Genomic DNA, 20,721 nt, shown 5'->3' on the forward strand with positions numbered 1-20,721 from the left:
TTTTATAAGGAAAAACAGCAAAGGCCGAAAAACTTGACTATAAAAGAAAAAAAAAACTAAGAGACTAATTTAATTGCTCGCTTGTTTTTTAAAAAAAGAAGATCATCTTAATCTTTAGTTCTCGTCTTTTCACTTAATTGCACTTGAAAGAGCTTTCTTTCTTTAAGTGGGCTATCTTCTTCTTTTGCTAATTAATTCGAAAAGTGATTGGCAGTATTATTAGTTAATAAAGAAAGGTGCTGCGTAATGCTTATCGAATTTTCGGCGTTGTTTTTTATTCGAGAAATAATAGATCTGCGCGATAAAGCTTAAGAAGATCGAGTCTTAACTTCCGATAAAGATTTTTAACGTAAGATTAAAGCAGTTTTTATTTATATTTTCCGTTTTAAGTTAGACTAATTGATTTTCTTTGCTTTTTTTTGTTTAAGCTCGTTTTCCGATAATAGCTAGTTTTTTTTAATTTTTATTGCTTAACGTATTACGTAGCTAAGTAGCGGTATAAGTCACGTATTAATTGTTTAGATTGCCGTCAATCAAGCCGAAAATCTAAAAGTTTTTTTTGTTAAAGCTTTTTTATTAATTAAGATATATTTTAATGAATTTTCTTTGTAAAAAAAGAAGCGCGGACTTATAGATTTCGTTAAGATCGGTATTAAAGTAATTGTAATTATAAATCGCGAGATTGAACTTCTTACCGTTTTTCTATTACTAAGCTGCTTAAGCGTAGTCGTTCGGCTATAAGCCTTTTTTTTTCGATTAGTTATTAACTTATCTTTCCGTCTTTGTAATGAACTAGCCGAAACGAAAAATAGCCGATCTATTATTACGTTTCGTAAACAGTTTAGCGAATTAAGAAAAAGTATAGTTATTTTTAATCTTAATATAGCTATTAGCTTGCTTTTTGCAATCGATGTAAAAGAATAATCGAGAAAAAAGAATCTAATATAAAATACTAGTTTTATCTATTAAATAATACAGTTGATAATATTCGAAATTCATTATTAGCAAACTCAAGTAACCCGTTATCTCGTCGGTAATAATATCCGATTATAGTTCTTTTGAGTCCGAGATCATTTGCTAATTTAGCTTAATAGCGTTGCCGACTTCGTTAGCATCGATAAAAGGGCGTTGTAAAAAAAGATCGTAAAGCAAGAATTAAAGTCTTCGTTTTCTTTATTATAGATTACTTACGGGCGCAACCCCTAGGTGTAGCAACCGAGTGCACTCGGTTGCAACACCTTACTTACACCTTACTTACACCTTACTTACACCTTAACGTTTTGGTGTAGCAACCGAGTGCACTCGGTTGTAAATCGAATACTCGGTGTATACTCGGTTGTAGTTCGGATAACTCTAAAAACGTGTATTCGATTTATAATCGAGTGCACTTGATTGCTACACCGAGTACTCGATTTACAACCGAGTGCACTCGGTTGCTACACTTTATAATTCGATTATTACACTTAATTAAATTACTATTAACTTTATTTATTATTATTATTAAAACCTTATTAACACTTTACTAACACCTTATTAATTTTAACTTTATTATTATTTATACTACTACTACTACTACTACTACTACTACTCCAGTATCGCCACCAGTATCGCCACCAGTATCGCCACCAGCGCTGCCACCAGTATCGCCACCAGCGCTGCCACCAGTATTGCCTTGCCACCAGTATCGCCTCCAGCATTGCCTTGCCACTAGTATCGCCACTAATATCGCTACCAGCGCTGCTACCAGTATTGCCTTGCCACCAGTATCGCTTCTAGCATTGCCTTGCCACCAGTATCGCCTCCATCATTGCCTTGCCACCAGTATCGCCTCCATCATTGCCTTGCTACCAGTATCGCCTCTAGCATTGCCTTGCCACCAGTATCGCCTCTAGTATCGCCACTAGTATCGCCACCAGTATCGCTACCAGTATCGCTACTAGTATCACTACTAGTATCGCCTCCAGCATCGCCTTGCCTTTAGTATCGCTTCTAGCAAATAATAGCGGCGGTAAGGTAATAGCGGCGGTGAAGTAGTAGCGGCGGTGAGGTAGTAGCGGCGGTGAGGTAGTAACGGCGGTGAAGTAGTAGCGGCGGTGAGGTAGTAGCGGCGGTGAAGTAGTAGCGGCGGTGAGGTAATAGCGGCGGTAAAGTAATAGCGGCGGTGAAGTAGTAGCGACGGTGAAGTAATAACGGCGGTAAGGTAATAAAAGTAAGTGCGGTAAAGTAGTAGCGGCAGTAAAGTAGTAGCGGCGGTAAGGTAGTAGCGGGGGTGAGGTAAGTAGTAGCGGTGGTAAGGTAATGGCGGCGGTGAGGTAATAAGAGAAGCAAAGAGAAGTACGAGAAATATACAAGTTAAAAGTATAAGCTACTTACAATGATAACGTAAAGTATTTTCTAGTCTTAGCACGTGCTTTGATTTATTACAATAAAGTTGATATTAAATATAAAGGTTGATATTAAAATGTTGGTTGTTATTAAAATGTAAAGGTTGATATTAAGTGTAAAGGTTGATATTAAAATGTAAGTTGATATTAAAGTGTAAAGGTTGATATTAAGTGTAAAGGTTGATATTAAAATATAGGTCGATATTAAAGTGTAAAGGTTGATATTAAAGTGTAAAGATTAATATTAAAGTTTAAAAGTTGATATTAAAGTGTAAAGATTAATATTGGAGTTTAAAGGTTGATATTAAGGTGTAAAGATTAATATTAGAGTTTAAAAGTTGATTTAAATAATAATATATTAAAAAACTCGTCAACCTTAAGATCAACCTTAATAAACCGATTATAATCGGTGTATAATCGGTTGATTGGTGTTAACTCGGTGTTCACTCGGTGTGCACACGGTTGCTAAACGTAGGGGGTACGCCCGTAAGTATGTTTCTAAAAGCAAGCGTTTTTTCGAGCTTCTTTAACGAATGCTAAGCTATTAACTTTAATGATTTTTACACGAGCTTTAATGCGAGTGCGAAGCTTTTTATTAGTCTTGATTTCAGAAAAAAAAGAAATTATTACGGTTAGGCTGCTCCATAGGGCCCCATGGGGCCCCACGGAGTTTTGAGTCCTCTTTACGGGGGAACCCACGGGGGGTACAAAATTCTGCCCTCCTTATAAGGAAACCTTATAAAGCGTAGGGTTACTCTATAGGGTTTATATATATAAAAATATGCATATGCATAATTACTAATTAGGTTTACTAATCACATTTACTAATCAAAGTATTAGTCAAATTTACTAGTTACAAAGGCTTAAAGGTTAGTAAAGACCCGTTCAGATTCTTTAGCCCAAGTCTACTAGTTACAAGGAGTTGATAAAGACCCGTCCTTTTGCAGTTACGTAGAATACGTTTAACTCGGTCTCCGCTTTTAGCCCAAGTTCTTGCTTGTAAGCATAGTTCAAATGAATTTCGTCTGACTTAAGTAGCTCTCTTAGCTTTTAGCACTTCTTACTTTACTTAAATTCATTCTTATCCGAAAACTTAAGAGTAAAGCGTTTGTAAGCTAAGATGCTATCGATAGTAAAAAGGTATAATAGCAATAGCTTTTTTAAAATGCTTTTAGCTTCGGCATAATCGCTATCGAAAAGCTTAAGAGTAAGATCACTTAAGATCAATCGAACCTTAACATCCTTATAAGTGAATTGCTTTCTGATTTGGTTAAGGAAAGAGACAAAGTGGTCGAAGAGATAAAGGACTTAAGCGCTTTTTTTTTAAATAAAAAATCAATTAGTAATTATAATATATAGATGTTATTATTAACTTTATTAGCACCGTAATGCTTGATGCCGAACTCGTCGACAAAACTTTTGCGACCTTTTTATTCGTAATCGAGGCCGATTAGTCTTAAAAACAAAGCGATATCTTTTTCGTTATAATAAGTAAATATTAAATTAATAACGTTACTATTAGCATAAACGATTACGAAATCCTTATAGCGACCAAGTATCTCGTTGATTAGCTAGTTGCTATCGGTGCTAAAAGGGTTGACCTCGATTATAGCGTTATAAGAGAAAGGAATCGACATTGCTAAATAAAGAAAATAATTAGCTTAAAGCAAGGAATCAAAAAGCAAGGAATCAAAAGGCAAAGAATCAAAAAGCAAAGAATCAAAAGCAAGGAATCAAAAAAGTAAAATAATTACTTAAGTTGAATGTAGTTGTAGTTAAGTGTTAAGGTTGGTTGAGAAGTTGAGTATTAAAAAGAAGTTGGGTGTTGAGGTTGAGTATTGAGGTTGAGAAGTTGAATGGAATGTAGTTGTAGTGATGATGAAAGAAAGAAAAGGAAAAGGAGGAGGAGCGAGTATTTATATGAAAATAAAAGTGTAGCTTAATCGTAATCAAGGTATTGCTTCGATTTAATAAAGGTGAATTATAATATTTGAAATACGAATTCGACGCGGAATAAAAAAAATAACGCGTCGCTTAATAATAATCGATGCAATACCTCGATTCAATAAAGGTGAATTACAATATTTAAAACACGAACTCGACGCGAAACAAAGAAAGAACGCTTGGCTTAGTAAATCTGATTAGTAAATCTGATTAATAAATCTGATTAGTAAATCTGATTAGTAAATGCTATACGGAAAGAAACCTTGCTTGCTGCACGTCCCTTTGCTACACGTGCTTAGCTCGGTTATAGCACGTGCTTTACCGTACGTAATTTGATTAGTAAATCTGATTAGTAAATCTGATTAGTAAATGCTGCACGGAAAGAATTCTTGCTTGCTGCACGTCCTTTTGCTACACGTGCCTAGCTCGGCTATAGCACGTGCTTTGTTCTACGTATTTTATTATATATATCGGTGCGCTATACGTAACTTACGTAAGGCTGCTATACGTAACTTACGTAAGGCTGCTACACGTAACTTACGTAAAGCTGTTATACGTAACCTGCTTAAGGCTGCTACACCTAACGTACTTAAGGCTGCTATACGTAACTTACGTAAGGCTGCTATACGTAACTTACGTAAGGCTGCTATACGTAACCTGCTTAAAGCTGCTACACCTAACGTACTTCAGGCTGCTATACGTAACTTACGTAAAGCTGCCATACGTAACCCACGTAAGGCTGCTATACGTAACTTACGTAAAGCTGCTATACGTAACTTACGTAAGGCTGCCACACTTAACGTACTTAAAGCTGCTACACGTAACCTACGTAAGGCTGTTACACTTAACGTACTTAAAGCTGTTATACGTAACACACGTAAAGCTGCTATACGTAACCTACGTAAGGCTGCTACACCTAACGTACGTAAGGCTGCTATACGTAACTTACGTAAAGCTGCTATACGTAACTTACGTAAGGCTGCTACACTTAACGTACTTAAAGCTGCTTTACGTAACGCACGTCGTTACCTTACGTAGCGTACGTAAAGCTGCTACACGTAACTTACTCGTTAATTATAGTTTACGGGCTATATAGCTTTACGAATAACTTAATTTTATTAAAAAACTTAATAGTTATAAAAAGAATCAGCTTTTTTAAAGTTTAGTAAAAGTAATACTTATAATTAAAAGAATTACGTGCACTAGCTAATTAAAAAGTTTTATAATCAAGTTAAAAGTCTTTTAATTAATATAACATTTTAAGCGAAGCATGCTAACTGACTCGTAAACTATAGTTCACGAGTGAACTCTTCTTTTAACTACTACTACCGGTATTTTTAGTTAGCTAGCTAAGATCGATATAAATATATTAATAATAATAAAAAAACTAAAGATATCGATAAAAAAGAATTCAATTGATTATTGCAATCGATTGTAAATAAGTAAATATAAAATCTTAATAATATAAAAAAAGCAATTTAATAAACAAAATCAAAGTCGTTAATTATAAAACCTAGCAAAAGCGATACTCTTTATAATTAAACGCTTGATTTTAAAAGAAGCTTTTTTCTTTTTATCTTATATTAATCTCGCTTTATTATCTTTTTTTTCTTTTTTTCGTTTGCGCTTTAAAGTTAATAATAAATTTGTAATTCGTTCGCTTATAAAAGTATTAGATTTAAGGTCGTTAAACTTATATATAATAATTAATTTACTTTGATTTTAAATAACGATTAAAAAAGTTTTAAGTTTCGAAATACTAAATTTTAAAGTTTAAGCGGCATTTAAAGTTTTATAAGATAGCGAAGCCGAGTCCGGTATTCTATCAGCTTCTTTTCTATCTATTATCTTTTCATTACTTTGCTTAAAGCTTAATATTTCTTTTGTATTAAAATAATTTTATTAAGAAATATTATTCGAATCGTTTTGATTGTATAAATTTGCTATCGCTAATATTTAAATTAAAATTTATATTTAAATAAAAGCGTATATTATATAATATCGTATTTTATTATTCTTTATTTTTATAGTTTATATAGCGTTTAAAGCTAATCGATTCGTTCGTACCGTTCGAATCTGAATTTTCCGAATCGTTTTCGTTTTTTATATTATTAAGAACGTTTTAATTTATATTATTTTAAGTTTGCTTATCGAAAAGTAAATCCGTATTTACTTTCGATTGATTTACTTTGCTTGGTTTTCTTTATAAAAAATATAATCGATTTGCTACGACTTTGCTTTAAAAAGCGGAAGAATGCGCTTTATATAATCTTATATAATAATTAATAAATCGATTAGTAAATCGATTAATAAATCGATAAAAAGTAAAAATATCGCAAGTAAATTAATTTACTTTTTAAATGCTTTTCGTAATTTAAAGACTTTCCGTACCGTAGCTATCGCATTTTAAACGAAACATCTTTATTAATATCTTGAAACTTATTTAAGTTCTCTTTTATTCAATATAATTAATAAATATTTATAAAATTAATATTATTTAAACTTACGTAATTCTCGCACTTTAGCTTTTAATATTATCAACTTAGCTTTTCGTTGCTTTAAACTTATTATTCGAAAGTCTTAATAGATCGCAAGATTATCGTAAGCAAAGATATATTTAAAATAAAATAAGTTTTAAAATTAACGATTTTATTATTTTTAAAACTTTTGTACTTTTTATTCGAATTCTTTTTTAAGCTGATCTTTATTTAAATTATTATAATTTACTAAAATCGATTCGAATAAATGCCGAGCTTTATTTAAGCGAGTATTATATATCTTGAAATATAAAGCAATTATTTCTTTTGCGATTATTAATAACGATAAATTACTACGACGATAATCGCAAATATCTTTTGCAATATTAAATACTTTTTTTACGCAAATATTAATTAAAGAAATGCATAAAAAATCTTTAGCTATTCGAGCTAGATTAAAATACCGAAGCTTAAAGTTTCGTTAAAAAATTAAAATCTCTCGTCCGTCGACCGTTAAACTTAATTAATAAAAATCAATGAAATTAAAGTTTTAAATTAAAATTTCAAACTTACGAATTAAAAGATAATTATGCACTTCCGACGACTCGTAATCTATATTTTCGAAAAAAGCTTATAAAAAAGAACTTAGCATTAATTTGCCGCGGAATAATAAAGCGGCTATCGGTTAACGATCGATTGCTTTAATATTATTAATACGTTAAGCTATAGATATTAAAAACTTATAATATTCGTTAAAAAGCTTTTCGAATTTCGTTCGATATATTGCAAACTAATTTTTATTTTCGTAAAGCTAAAAAAAATTTAAATCGAAAGTCTTTAGCTTAATAGTAAGATATAAGATTATCGCGAAAGCAAAAATATCTTTTAACGGCCTTTGCGTTTTCTTATAATACTTATTTAATTTCTCGATAGTATTAATAACGCTTTTTCTTAATTGCAAGATCTATTTAAAATTATTGCGATTTTCTTTCGAAATCTTTATATATTTAAACTTTAATCGTGCTTATGCTTTATTTAAACGTTCGAATATTTTATCGAATATTAAAAATCCGTATTAAATAGTAAGATTAAGCTCTTCACTTAAATGCATAATTAAAAAGTAAAACGGTCGAAAGATATCGATTAATTATAAGATTTGCTTTTATTAAGTATTAGATGATTTAAAAATACTTATCTTATCGATCTTTATATAATATCTTTAAATAACATCTTTAAAAGTTATAAATCGATTAAGCATATAGAATGTAAAATCTTATTTTATAATAATATTTAAAACAAGCTTTAAGCTTTTCGTTAAAAGATGCTTTAAATCGTCGATAAAAGCTTTTATCGTTTTATTAAATCGCGATTTTCGAAGTTAGCTAGCCGTAATACACTTTATAAACTTCCGAACTTAAGTACGTTGATTAATAATTAATAAGTATAATTAATAAATATTTTTTTTTTTAAAAAAAAAACTTATAATCGTAAATATATATACAATCTTTTATTTATCGCGTCTTTTTGCTCTCTTTAGCTCGTTTATATTAAAATCTTTTTCTTAATGCTTTTCTAAGCTTTCGTTTATTAGCGATAATCGCGGTTCGAGCAACGTTTTAAAAGATAATTGCAAGACGTAAGCTATATACGAAACGTATAAAATCTTTTAGCTTATAAAAAGCTTTTTCAAACGCATCTTCGACGTATTTAAGTAACTCTTTTATCATTATGTTATTCGAAGATGCGTTATCCGTTGTAATCGCGATTATCTTTTTTATTAAGCTTAATTTAATAAGGCGTTCGTAAATAATTCTTGCTAATTCTTTTTTTATATAATTAAACTTAACGTATATAAATTTAAGTATAAGCTGAATTATATGCTAATCTTTTATAATTGCAATTCCGATTATATATATAAAAGAATAGCGCTTAATACTAGACTAATAGTTTAATAAAATACTAAGTTTTTGATTAGCTAGTAAATTGTTTAATAGATAACGATTAATTTCTAAAATCTTATCGTCGAAGTCTCGCTTAATAATTAAAGTATTAAAGAGCTTAAGATATAGGTTTTATAATTCGCAAAAAGATTTTTAATCCGAGTTATTAACTATTCGAAACGAGCTTCGCGTAGATAATATAATATTTAAAACACTTTTTCGAAATGCTAATTTTAAATCTTAATGCGAAAGCGTTCTTTATAATAGATGTGTTTATTTGATATTAGTTTTATTATTTATTAATCAGATTTATTAATTAGATTTACTAATCAGATTTACTAATTAGATTTATTAATCAGATTTACTAATCAAATTTATTAATCAGATTTACTAATTAGATTTACTAATTAAATTTATTAATCAGATTTACTAATTAGATTTACTAATTAGATTTATTAATTAGATTTACTAATTAGATTTACTAATCAGATTTACTAGATTTATTAACTTAATTTATAAATAAAAACAAACGTATTAAATTGCGTTAAAAAGATTTAGATTTTAATTAAGTTTGCCGAAGCTTTTGTTTTGGTTTACTTACGACGCGTTTGCAAACGTCCGTTTTCTAATGATCGGCTAATGCTTTCGTTTTAAAAGCTTTTAGCTTCGGATGCTTTAAAGCTCGATCGTTTTTTTTATATCATACTATTAGCTCTTTTATTAATTTTTTAATTGCTTAAACGAATCTAATATATATAAAAAAAGTTTTCTTTTTATTTCAATCGATTCGTAAAAGATTTTAATTAGCTTCTTGTTATTAAAAATACTATAAAGTCTATAACTATTAAGTATTAAAAGTCTTAATCTCTTTGACGTTTTAAATATAATATTAATTAAAACATTTAATAGTTGCTGATAGTATTAAGCTAAAGAAACTAATTATAAAGCTTTCGAACTCTTGACTTTAAAATAGATCGGTATCTTCGTAAGTAATTAAAGTAATTTAAGATGAAAACGAATTAATAGCTTGAAAAGACATGTTTAGATTTTAGCGAATTTGCTATTAAACTATTGATTTAAAATTATATATCAACGTTTTATATACTTGAATATTATATAATATTATTTTATAATTTAAATATATTTTATTAAGTTAATTTATTTTTAAAAAGGGTTTTGCTTACGCTTAATTCTTTTTAAGCAGCATTCTTGCGAGCGTTAAGTTTTAACTAGCGGTTTTTTTTTTATCTTTTCATTTCTTTTTATTTCCTTTTAATTAAAGCTTAATTATAATTATATCTTTTAACGCTTTTAAGCTTTTTTTACTTAAGTTGACTATTACGAATAACCTTTTTATATATAAACCTTAATGTCGGTATATCTATATCGACCTTAGTTAGCTAGTAGTATTTAAAAGAGTTCACGGGCCACTTAACATGCTTCGCTTAGCATATTATATTAATCAAAGGACCTTTAACTTAATTAGTAAACTTATTAATTAGCTAGTGCGCGTAATTCCTTTTAATTATATAAAAAGAATCAATTTTTTTAAATCTTAAAAAGCAATTAGAATTTAAATACTTTTACAACCGAGTGTTTTGCAATTGCAAGTACTTTAACGACCGTTACGAAGTTACAAATATATTTTTTAATCGCTTAAAAAGAATTTAACACTTAGTTTTTTTTAACTTTTACTTTCGATAATTATTAATTTCAAATTTAAATAATGATTTTATAATTTTCTTAAGCTTTATATAATCTTTTCGCTTTTTTATAAATTCTTTAAATAATCGCTTAAGGTCGTTATAATAAGTACTTACTTAAATTTATTAAAGTTTGTAGTACTTACTAGCACTAAGATCAGAAGGAGATTCTGTGTATTGAATAAAGCTTGGTATATTCTATCTAAGAAGCTCGTTAAGATCTATGTACATGTACTTAAGAGCTTTAGTATGCTAAAGGCGCTAATAAGCGAGGTTATATGATATATCACATATAGTTTAAGTAGAACTATGCTTGTTCCGTACAATATACTTTTTAAGTCAGTAAAGTAACTGCTGAGCTATAAGAAAATAAAAAAGAAAATAAATTAAATGATTAAGCTCTTTAAACTCGATGTAAATAAAAAAGATTATTATCGCAATCTAAAACAAACAAATAACGGTTGTTATTATTGATTAAGTATTAGTTAAGAATGCAATTCTTTTTTAAGTCGGTCTTATCACGTAGCGGAAGTCTTTAGCGCCGTCTTTGTCGCGTTGCTATATAAGTAAGAGCGCGTCTGTTTTTATTATAATAAACACTCAACTTCTATTCATTTATACAATGCTTTTTAAGCAAGTAACTTAGTTTAATAAAATCGTTAAGCGCGGCCGAAGCCGTTTAAAAGTAAGTGCTCTTAACAAATTAATATATTTATGCTAATTATTAAAAGAATCTTTTCTTTGCTTTAGCTATTGCTGCTGCTATAGCTGCGGCGGCTGCGGCGGCTATATTACGCATTCTTACTTTCGAAGCTTCGCCTTTTTTTTTAAACCTTTTTATTAAGCGCTTGCTTATGCTAACGACCGTTAAAGCTTTAAAGTGCATCAAGTGTATTAATAATAAGATTATATCGAGATTTAATAAAGACTATTATAATTGCGATACGAGCGTTATACGCTGTCTTCGATGTGCTAAAAGTAGCTATAGCAATTGCACCGCTGCTTTTGCCGCTACTAATACCGCTTTCGATAACTTCGTAAGCGTTAAAGACAATAGTATTATATAAAGAGTTCGCTAAAGTCTTTAAGATGCTATGCGATAATAGCTCGCTTTAAATACTGCTTTTTCAAGAAGTGCTATTAATAGTCCGAGCGGTCTAACAAATAAAAGTAAAGATTTTAAAAGTAGTTTCGATGGCTTTGCAAGTTTTGCTTTTGCTCTTAAGACTTTTAATTTGAATATAGCTTTTGTTAAATTGAATAATCTTATAATAGCGAACCGTGGTCCGGTGACGCGAAGCGCTTCGAATATATTACTTTTTCGTAAGTCAAGCTTTTTAACTTTCGAAATAATTTAATTTAAGCAGCTTTTTTTAACTAGAACTTCCTTTCGAACTTTATGCAAAAGCTTTAATCTGCTGCTATAGCAGCTTTTGCGCTTGCGCTAGCCGCTTTTATTACTTTCGTCGCTTTCGCAGCTTTCGTCGTCGTCGCTCTTTTTACGCTAATTGTTGCGCTTACCGCTTTCGCAGCGGCGCTCGCCGTTGCTATGACTTTTGCGGAGCGCCGAACTAAAATAAAAAGATTGCTAAAAGCTTTAATTGATTTTTTATTATAAAAAGCGAAGAGTAAAAGCGTGTAAAATAAGATAAAATAACAGCTATAATTGTTAAATAAATGTTTTCTTTTAAATCACGTGCAAATAAAAAAAATGAAATGTAATAAGTAAATAGCATATACGTGCTATTAAAGCTTTTCGATAAACGCGCGAGCGTCTTATAAATTTAAGAGCTTAATAAAGCTTTTAAACTTCTATCGAGTCAAGTTCTTTATAAGACCGTTAGCGTGCATCTTATTAATAAAGAAATATTAAACTTGAAAGCTCTTTTTAAAGTGCTTTTAACGCAGCTATATATTATAAATATCGACGTAGCGAAGCTTAGTAAAGATGCGCTCTTTTTTACTAGCTATAAGCCTAATAGTCTATTGATTATTATAATAGACTACCCAAGACGTTGTAGAACGAAAGTGCAGCTCTTTAAAAAATCGTTAAAGCGTTATAGTCTTTTTTATTATAAAAGCTATGTTAAAAAGCTCCGCTTTAATAAATAATATAATAATTATATCTTGCTTTAAAGCTTTTTGAAAGATCGCACTTTCGAACAAAAACATAATATACTTTTAAAAAGATCGCTTTGTCTTTTCGTTATTAGCGTAAAAAGCGTTAAAAGCTATTATTAGCTCCGACTTGCTAAATTAACTATATTGAATACCTTTAAAGCGCGAGCTAAATAAATATCGCAAACATTAGTTTATAACTCGAAGATGCTTTACGTTTAGATTAGTACTAAAATAAAAGAATTAAAAGGCTGTAAAAGCTATATTTAAGCGTAGCATAATCGCTATATATAGCACGGATTTAACTTTCTTTTAATACTCTTTTACTTGCTTCCGCGAAGCTATCTTTTTATTTTTGATTAAGTTATAAAACGGTAATAAAGTTGCTAAGTAGCGTCCGTCCGTAAGTTCGAATTTCTTAATTATTTTTTCAATATAAACGTCGTGTATAAGCGTTAGCGTTTTTTATTAACGGTCTCGAGCGATTCTTATATTAAGAAACTATTCAATATCTTTTATCGCTTCGATCTTATACGCTTTATTAAGACCGTTAATGATCTTTTACGTTTTAAAAAAATTAAAGTAATAATATATAATTTAAATATCGTTTACGTAAAACGTTATAAAGACCGTCTTGTTTAAATTCGTAAAAATACACGGTTTTTTATCGAGTAGTATAAGCTTTAATTTATTAAATGTGCTTATAAAATCGAAATACTATAAAGCTAGCGAGTCTTTAAGTCTATATAAAGCTTTATCGATCTTTACGAGCATACTTTTTTGCTTAAAACCGTTAAAAAGATAATACGTAATTAAAACGCTATCCGTATGTTTTATAGCGTTGATAAAAGCGTTAACGACGTCGAACTATTTTACTTTTAAATTAAATTCGATTATTATAACTATTATTATTTTAAACGATCTAATTGCTAGCGTAGCAGCGTAAATTGAATAAATAATAAATTCGTTTTAAAAGTCGCTTTTAATTATAATCTTCGATTTAAACTTTACGATCTTTTCGAACGAGCTAGTCTTGTATATAAACACTTATTTAAAAGATATAAGTTTTAATTTAACTTCGCTTTCGAGAATTACTTTTTAACAGTTCTTTTTCTTTAAATTATTCAGCTTTATAAAAGCTCCGTTTATAAACTCTTTGCCGTATAAGTGCCGTTATAACTCTTTTTAATAAGTAAAAGGTTTTAAATGTTTTCGTTCTTACGAGTTAAGCTGTTCTGATAATAGCTTAAACGAAATAGCAGCTGTTATAATAGCGTGTAATATCTCGTAATCTTTGCTATCTTCGCGCACAAGTTCGCTATTAGCTTAAAAAGTCGATACAAAATCTAAGACGCGCGAATAGCAATTCGAATCGGCGCGAAAGTTGTTTAATAAAAGCTTATTAACACTTGCGTATATTCTCGCGCGTTTTTTAATACAGCTATTAATAAGTGAATGCTTTTTATTAAAATCGGAATTTTATTTAAAATGTTTATAGTTTAATTTCTTATTATTAATGCTCGCTTTAAAAGAGTTTAAAAGCTCTTCTTTAATTATTCGGTTTAAATATCCGCCGGTTGTTAACGTAAAAGCTTTCGTTAATCGGCTTATAACTTAGCCTTCCGGGCTTCGGCTTTAAATAACAACTTAAAAGTATAATTTGCGCGCTCTTTTATTAAAGCTAAGTTTTTGCTCGTATACGATGCTCTTCTTTGCTTTTAGCAGTCTTAAAGCACTTTCGCTTTTACTCTTAGCTAAAGAGCTAGCAAGACGTTTAACAGTATAATTCGAATCGTTAAAGTCTATTAAATCGTTTCGTAAAGCAGTTGCTTTTAATATAAACGTATCTATAAAGTTTTTAATTAAAGTTAAAGCTCTTAACGTTTATACATCGCTTAAATTAAATAAAATCGCATTTTTTAAGCTTTAATTAAATCCTTTTAAATCAACTTTTATAAGATCTAACGGCTGCTCACTTTTTATATCAATTGCATTTGTCTTTTTTAAGCGATCTTTTGCAACGTTCTTTATATTAAACAAAGCGTCTTTTATTTAACTAAAGTCTTTAATATGATTTAATTTAATAACGATGCTCTTAATCTCGTTAATCGATTAGCCGATCGATTTTTCTTCGTTTTTAAGATAGAATTAAGTCTTATCGAACGTTACGTTGCGTATAACAATTATTTTATAAAGTATAAGAACATAGACTTTATATATATTAAAAGCTATATATCTAATTAAGTAGCTTATATGTCTTTTCGGTTTAACTTTAAAAGCTCTTTTATTACGAAAAGCTTTTCGGTTTTTAATTATTAAGTACGCACGAGCGCTATACGCAATTAAACCGTTATAATTTAATCTTAAGTCGGTGTCGATCCGTATAAAGATCGCCGGATCGTATTATTTAAAATATTGCTTAAATTAAAGCTATAATACTTTATTCGGACTTTTTATAAAGCTTTTCGCTCTCGGTGTTATATTATAAAAGTAGATAACGGCTAATATAGTTTTAAGCTAAAGCTTCTTTAAGAACTTTGCTTTTACTTTTATTTTAATAAACCGTTTTATTATTTCTTTTTTAACCTTTTTAATTCTTTTATTAAGTTCGTAATTAAAAGATAATAAAAGCTTTAACTCGATCTTAACTTTTTTCGCTTATCTTTAATATTTAATAAAACCGATAAAGTTAATTGCGATTACTAAAGAATCGTTATTATAACGTATAATAGCTATTAAAAGACCGTATTTGCGTTTCGTTTATGCTTTAAATTCTTTTAACACTTTTATAACCGTCAATTGCAACTTGTCTTTTAATATAAAGCCGAATAGCTTTTTATTATATTCATTTTTAATTATTAATAATTATTTGCTTTCGTCGAAACCGTTAAAAAAATCGAATAGATCTTAAGCGATCTTATAAAATAGCTTAGCTGCTTTATTATTTAACGTGCGGCGAAATATAACTTATTAAGCGTGCGTAATTGCATATGCTTTATATTCAATTTTAATAATTCTTTTAAGTCTTACTTTTTTAACGTTATAAGCTAGCGCTTCGAGCGCTTTTTTATTTAAATAACTTGTTCGTAAATGTTAAAATATCGATAAATCTTTTTTTAAAGTTCGAAAAACACTATTCTTTTAAAATTTATAGCGTGTTTGCAAGCGCTTTTAAGTTGTAAAGAATATTATTAAGCAAGAAGAGCTACGAATCAATTAAAGCAAAGAATAATTAAATAGCTTATATTTAAAAAACGTAAAATTAAACTTCTTTTTTAACTTTCTTAATACGACGCTTTCTTTAACTTTTTCGTAACGGAGAGTTGCGTTATATCTCGAGTATTATACGCTAGCTTTGCTTAAAAGAGCTTTTAAGATAATATTAATATTAAACTTTTTAACGATAACGACGTTTTTTAATTTCAAATCTTTTGTTTTAACTTTATTTAATCCGTTTAAAGCTCTTTTAAAGACTTTAATCCTTCGCTCGACGATTAAAAGACTACTCGTTTTAGCTTCGATAAAGTCGGTTAAGCGAAAGCGCTAAATTGACTTTAATATTAAGAAATTCTTATTGTTAATAAAGTGAATAGCTTCGCAATTATCGAAAAAAGTGTTATTAAATAGCTAATGCTTATTATTAGCCGTGTTATAAAGACCGTTAAAGACAAGATTATCGAGCGTGTTAAAAAGCTTAAGATCGATAATAGCTGTTAATACTTTTTTAAAGTATTTTGACTTATCGTTATCGTTCGATTGTTTTTTTTTGCTTTTTAAAACGATCTTATCGATTTAAATCTATACTTAACTTTCTTTCGTAATCTCTTTTCGAAGCGCTTTGAACTTAAGCTTTTAAAGCTTTTTCTTTATAACGACGATATCATTTCGATTCGGCTTTGCGAATTTACTTTCGTTAAGACCGTTAAAATAATAGCGAAAGATCTTATACTTGATTGCATTTTAATAATGTATTCTTTTTTTAAAGCACGAGCATTTACAACTTTTAACAAATCTTTTAAAGCTATCGAAGCGTTTACCGGACTACTTAAAAGCAATATCGTTAGCTTTATTACTTCCGGAAGTGCTACGAGTTATTTAATCTTCGAAAGTAGCGAATATATTAAAAAGGTTAAAGTTCGGATTGCTAGTCTTTTCGTTAACTTAGCTTTCGTATTAATTAAAATAATCGTAAAAAGTGCGCTTTTAAAGCAATAATAGCTCGTCGTTTCGAATGACCTTTACGAGCTTTAATAACGCTTAAGTTAATAACTACTTTTCGCTAATAGCTTTTAAAAATGCTTTTATCGCGAGTATATCCGTCGTCTCGTAAAAAGCGTTTATCTTCGCTAACTTATAAATAGCTCGGTGTTCTTTGATTTAAACCGCTAAAAAAACGCTTTTTTGCTTAGCTATTTGCAAAGATTTATTATAATCTTATGCTATCGATAGCTTAAAGCTCGAGTCAAATAAACGGTATATTTCTTAAAGCTTTTTTATTAAGAATTAAATAGAAGTATTATCTTCTTTTATAACCGTTAAGATCGCTTCTTTAAAAATAAAGCTCTTAACCGTCTTTTTAATCTAGTTTATAATTTGATTGCTTTTGTTACTTAAGATCTTTTAATTGTTTATAACGAAGTTGTATTTTTTTATATTATCGTTATACACTTTTCGAACGTTTTCGAATTCAGCTTCGCGTAATCGTAAAAGTCTATTAAAATCGTTTGCAAGAGCTCTTAAGTGCAGTTCTTTTTAAGCTTTTCGTTAGCGGTTTTAGTCTTAAAACTATTCGTTGTTAAGCTCCGTTATTATCTTTATAACAAACTTCGTTTTTAATTTAATTTGCTCGATAAAAAAAGCAAGCTTTTTTACGCTAATACGAAGAGCTGCGTATTATTTTATGCTAAAGCGCTTAATAAAATATTTATAATTCGTAATCTATTTTAAAAAGTCGTTACGACTTATAAAGTTCGTTTTATTAATTAAAAAAACCTTTTTTACTTTGTCGTCTATTGTTATAACAGTTGATTTTATAATTAAAGCTTTTAAAAATTAATTAGAATTCTTAAGAGTAATAAGTATTAGTTGTAAAGAATAAAAATAATTGAAGAAAGACAGATTGCAAAAATAAAAGTTATAATAAAGTAGCGTTAAAGTAACTTGCAGAATCCGCTCTCGATTAATTCGAAGGTTATCAAAGATTAATTGAATAGCTCGTAAGTGCGAATATAGCTTTTAACTATAATGCTTATTAGCATTAAGATCAAGAAGAGATTCTATATATTAAATAAAGCTTGGTATATTCTATTTAAAAAGCTCGTTAAGATCTATGTACATATACTTAAGAGCTTTAATGTGCTAAGGGCGCTACTAAGCGAAGTCACATAACATATCATATATAGCTTGGATAGAACTATGCTTGTTTCGCACAACAAAGTTTAATTAGTATATAAAGATAAAGTACTTAAAGAAATCTTAATTTAAATATAATCTTTATAGCTTTCTTTTCGGCTGCTATTATACGGTAAATAAAATTAATATAATCTAATAAATATTAAAAATAAAAGCATTTAATTAAAAGTTTATTATATAAAACGATAGAACACTTTATAATCGTATTAGTTTATAATTATATTTACAAGCTCGAATATCTATTATAACTAAAGAATAAATAAAAGAAATTTATATTTTAACGGACGCTTACCGATTTATTTATAAATGGTATTTTATTATTTATATATTAATTAAGTTATTAATTTATTAAAAATTGCAAACTAATTAAACTCGATCTTTATTAAAGTAAATAATGAAACTTATTATTCTTTTTCTATTAGACGAACGAACGGTCGAAACGCTCGGTGTGTAATAAAAATGCTAAACGAAAAAGAGCGTAATCGTAATTAATTAATTAAAATAAACGAATATCGAGTTAAGCGATTTTTAAATAACGGCTATAAAATTAAGCTATTTATTAAATAGATTAATAAAAACGAACATAACGACGGATATTATAAAATTAGTATTATTAGCGAGCAAAAGACTTTTTATATATAAAAAAAAAGTATCGTAAAAAAAGAAAGTAATAAATTCGATAGCTTGCGAAAGCTTTTTAAATTTTATTATTATAAATTAATAGATAAGTTTATATAAATAATTTTAAAATCGTTATTATATTAGATAAAATATATATATGATTAATTATAAATATAATTAATAAATATAAATATTAAAATAATTTATTAAAATATTTATATGGATTTTAAATATAGTAAGTCGGTCAATTCTTTTAATTTAAAACTTCAAGATATAACGACCTTAAGCGATTATTTAAAAGAACTTACGAAAGCGCAAAGGTTCATATAAGAGCTTAAGAGAATCTTAAAATAATGATTTAAAATTAATAACTATCGAGTATAAAAGTCGAAAGTAGCTAAAGTTTATATATACGAAAGTAGAAGCGCTAAAGACTCGTAAACTATAGTTTATGAGTCAAAAGCGAAGAATGAGAGAATACGAAAAATACGAAAGAAAAAAAGAAAGAAGTAGATTAGCGCATATAAAGTGCGTTTAAAAGACTTAGCGTATCGTTATACAAGAAACCGACGATTAATAAATATGATTAGTAAATATAATTAATAAATATAATTAGTAAATATAATTAATAAATATGATTAATAAATATGATTAGTAAATATGATTAGTAAATATAATTAATAAATGTAATTAATAAATGTAATTAAACTTAAGCTAGCTAATAATAATTAAAAGAGTTTATTCGTAAATCGTAATTTATAAATCACTTAGTATGCTTAGCTTACTATATTATAGCTTAAAAGACCTTTAACTTAAGTAGAAAACCTAATAGTTAACTAATGCACTTGATTTCTGTTAATTATATAAAAAAAGTCAGCTTTTTTAAATTTTAAAAAGCAAATAAAGTCTTTTGCAATTGCATATACTTTACGACTTTCCGAAGTTACGAATATATTTTTCGATCGCGAAAAGCATTTTAATAATAATTAATAAATATAATTAATAAATATAATTAATATATATAATAAGAAAATATAATTAATAAGTATTATTAATAAATGTAATTAATGAATAAGATAAATAAAAGTATTTTTATAAAATATAAAATTTGTAATTAATCGTAAATTTTATTCTATATAAACTTAAGCATTAAGTTTAAGAATAATCTTAATTCCGTATCGTTATCTTTAACGCTATAAAACAACTCCGGAGCTAGCTCCTTTTTTTTAAATCAATTGCATAACGCGTTGAAATAAAATAAAATCGCAATCAGCTTTTTTAAATTTAGCATTCTTTTCGAATCTTTTTATATTCTATTAAACGGCTAGATTTAGCAATTCGTATTCAATCTTTTCGGTATTTGCTTTAATTTTAACTCGCTAATACTTCTTTTTATCAAAAGAAAAGTAAACGTAAAACGGCTTAATTAAATAAAGACTAAAAGTTATAATATTAATTCAATTAGATAAAATTATAATAAAATGAATTCTTATTTAATTCGTTTTACAACCGTACTTGCTAAGTTTTAAGTTATCAATTCAAAGAAAGCTTTTTTACTTTTTAAACTAACAGCTCGGCACTTTATTAATAAAAACCGCGCTATACTTTGCTAATAGCGACGAAATTGCTAAACGGTTATTATATAACGTGATTTTATATTATTAATAAAATATAAATATTTAAATAAAATAAAAGCTTACTTATGCATATTAACGTGCTAATTGCCGAATGACCTTCTTTATCTTTTTATCGGTAATCGAGACGTATTTATCGCGAAGTATATTATTATTTTCTTTTTCGTTTTTTCGTAAATTAATTTTTTTATAAACCTTTTTGTTTAAATTGAATCTTTTATCAACTTAATAGCTATTCAAGTATTTTCTATTATTGAATCCAATTGCAAAAGAAGCGGCTTGCATAGCAAGATTATCCGCGTAGATGCTTCGATTTTTTTTAAAATCGATTAGTAAATTGCTTAATAAATTAAAGAAAAAAAAAAGTACCGTTTATTTATAAGATTCTTTCGCATTTCGGCTTATCTAGTTTTCTTTTTAGCTTTTAATGCTTAAGAATATTTTAAAGTTTGTTTTTAAATTATAAAAAGCTAATTAACGGCCGCTTA

Source organism: Drepanopeziza brunnea, assembly GCF_022702325.1.
Source record: "Drepanopeziza brunnea f. sp. 'multigermtubi' strain 214-2 chromosome Unknown ctg6, whole genome shotgun sequence".
Classification (NCBI taxonomy): domain Eukaryota; kingdom Fungi; phylum Ascomycota; class Leotiomycetes; order Helotiales; family Drepanopezizaceae; genus Drepanopeziza; species Drepanopeziza brunnea.